At 36.0% G+C, this 2,500-nt stretch overlaps 1 long non-coding RNA gene across 1 annotated transcript in view; it reads right to left on the minus strand.

Moving 5' to 3' along the window:
- The window catches only part of LOC125036231, an 18,380-nt gene that overhangs the window by 785 nt on the left and 15,095 nt on the right, over positions 1-2,500 (minus strand). The window lies entirely within an intron of this gene.

The raw sequence follows: 2,500 nt of genomic DNA on the forward strand, positions 1-2,500 counted from the left end.
TGGCATACCTCTAAAATATTTATTTTGATAAACTTCTTAAAAGTATATTAGCATTTTTTATTTTTTATATATGGTTTTAGTTTCTTATAACTGTTATTTGTATCGCTTTATCGAATATATTTTGTGCTGATTTATACATGTGCAGTATCTAAATAATTTGTTTAAGTAATTATTTTCTTTTTCTTTTTTTAAAGATCCATAATATCACGACTCAATAATCTGATAAACATCAAGCGGAGTATTTATAGTGATTTAATTGTAAATCAAGCAATCTGCATTTATCAACGGACCGTGGATAAGCACGTTGCAGTCTATTTCAGTTATTATCAATATCTATCATATGGCTGTATACAATTTTATATCTTGCCGTAACACGCAAACACACACACACACACACACACACACACACACACACACACACACACACACCTAAATATGTCTAACTATGACGTCAATGTAGATCCGTGACGTCATCGTAAATCTATACACGTTAGGTTAACTTTTAAATGTCAAAGATGACGTCACGAACTAAATGCCAGTTATTCCAAGTACTAATTTAGTAAGAAAGGGCGGGAGAAGAAAACCTCAGAGGAAGTAAGAAAAGACAGGGATAAGTAAAATACGTAAGTAAATATACATAAAACAGTAAAAAGGACACAGACACACACACACACACACACACACACACACACACACACACACATGCGCGTGCATTCTCACGAAGGTAAATAAATATACGCAGAGAAAATCGTATATGAGAGTTAATGCATTTCTGAAAACTGGAGTTCAAAAAAAGCAAACGTGAATTATAAGCGATAAAGCATGTCTACACCTATGTTATCAATGCTTTTAACGCACGTTTGAAAGCACTATAAGCGTATCATCTATAATGGCATTCCAAAGTTAGTTTTAAGACCAAGGGAAAATATTATTGTTGTTGCTATCACTAAGGCTATCATTGTTATAAGTAATACAGTCATCATAGTACAGCTGCTGCTATCACTACTTCATCTTAACATGGTGTTCTTCTCTTCTTGTTAGTCTTTCAACTCTATACTAAGATTGTCTTTTCTCTTCTGCTAACGATTTATTGCATCTTTGTTGCACAAAAGATTGATTTTCTTTTCTTCTTTATTGCCGCAACCTTTAAACGTGTTCTTTTTACGGAGTACAAGCCTAGGATCTTTGTTGGCTTTGTCTCTTTGTCTATCCTCTCTCTCTCTCTCTCTCTCTCTCTTTTCCTGTCTGTATCGTTCTTTCAATCTGTCTGTTTCTCATTCTGTTTCCTCTAACCGTCTGTCTGTCTGTCTGTCTCTCACTCTCGCTCTTCTTGTCTGTATCTCTCGGTCCGTTTCTCTTTCTGTCTCCGCTAACTGCCTATCTCTCTTTTTAACTGTTTGTTTCTCTCTCTCTCTTCTTCTGTTTGTATCTCTCTACCTGCCTGTTTCTCTCTCTGTCTACTCTAACCGTTTGTCTGTCTCTCTTTTTATCTTTTTGTTTCTCTGTCTCTCTTCCTGTCTATATCTCTCCGTCTAAATGCCTATGTCTCTTTCTGTCCACTCTAACCGTCTGTCTGTCTCCCTCTCTCTCTTTCTGTTTGTATCTCACCATCTACCTGTCTGTCTCTTTCCGTCCACTCTAACCGTCTGTCTGTCTCCCTCTCTCTCTTTCTGTCTGTATCTCACCGTCTACCTGTCTATGTCTCTTTCTGTCCACTCTAACCGTCTGTCTCCCCTTCTCTCTCTATCTCTCTCCTCCTGTCTATCTCTCTCTTTCTCTCTCCTCTCACTGTGTCTCCCTCCCTCGCCTCCAAGATCACGGTCTTTCTTTTATGAGCTCGGATTTCTTTTCCATCATTTCCGGTCTTTGTCAGCGAGCCCCTAAAGGATCCTGATGGCTTAACTTCCTTGTGTGTTTTTTCCTCTTTGTCAGATGTGTTGTTTATCTTTCTTACATTTGTATCATCTTTACTTTGTTTTTAATGATTTAATTTCCCTTCATAATTCTCGACTCAGTGTATATACATACGAGTAACGATAACATAGATTTTACAAATAAAATCTATGACATATATACAGTATACTCTACTGATTTGAGTCCTTTCATGTTGAATCAGATTCCCTTATATACCTTAGGATTCTTTTACCATTGGTTCTGTATAAATGTATTACAAGGGACAATCACGTCGTCTCTCGTTCCTCCGTGTTTACGTACCGCCATTTTGTCTGCCTTATGTTACGTCTAAGAACTAACTGGGAGGTGATCTTTGGTGTTTATTGGTGTTTTAATATGTTGTTGATGTTTTTTTCTTTTTACAGGTGAACATTTTGTTTTATTATTGTATGTTATTTTGTTGGTGTCATTTCAATCCGTGTGTTATAATTAAGTACCATCTTTTCTTGCGTTGCTTTCATTGATTACTATATCTTGATGGGTATATAGTTAATGAATATATGAATATATATTTCTTATGTTTCTGGTTCTTAAAGATTTTCTGAGT

This window comes from Penaeus chinensis, chromosome 20 (assembly GCF_019202785.1).
Source record: "Penaeus chinensis breed Huanghai No. 1 chromosome 20, ASM1920278v2, whole genome shotgun sequence".
In the NCBI taxonomy this organism is placed as follows: domain Eukaryota; kingdom Metazoa; phylum Arthropoda; class Malacostraca; order Decapoda; family Penaeidae; genus Penaeus; species Penaeus chinensis.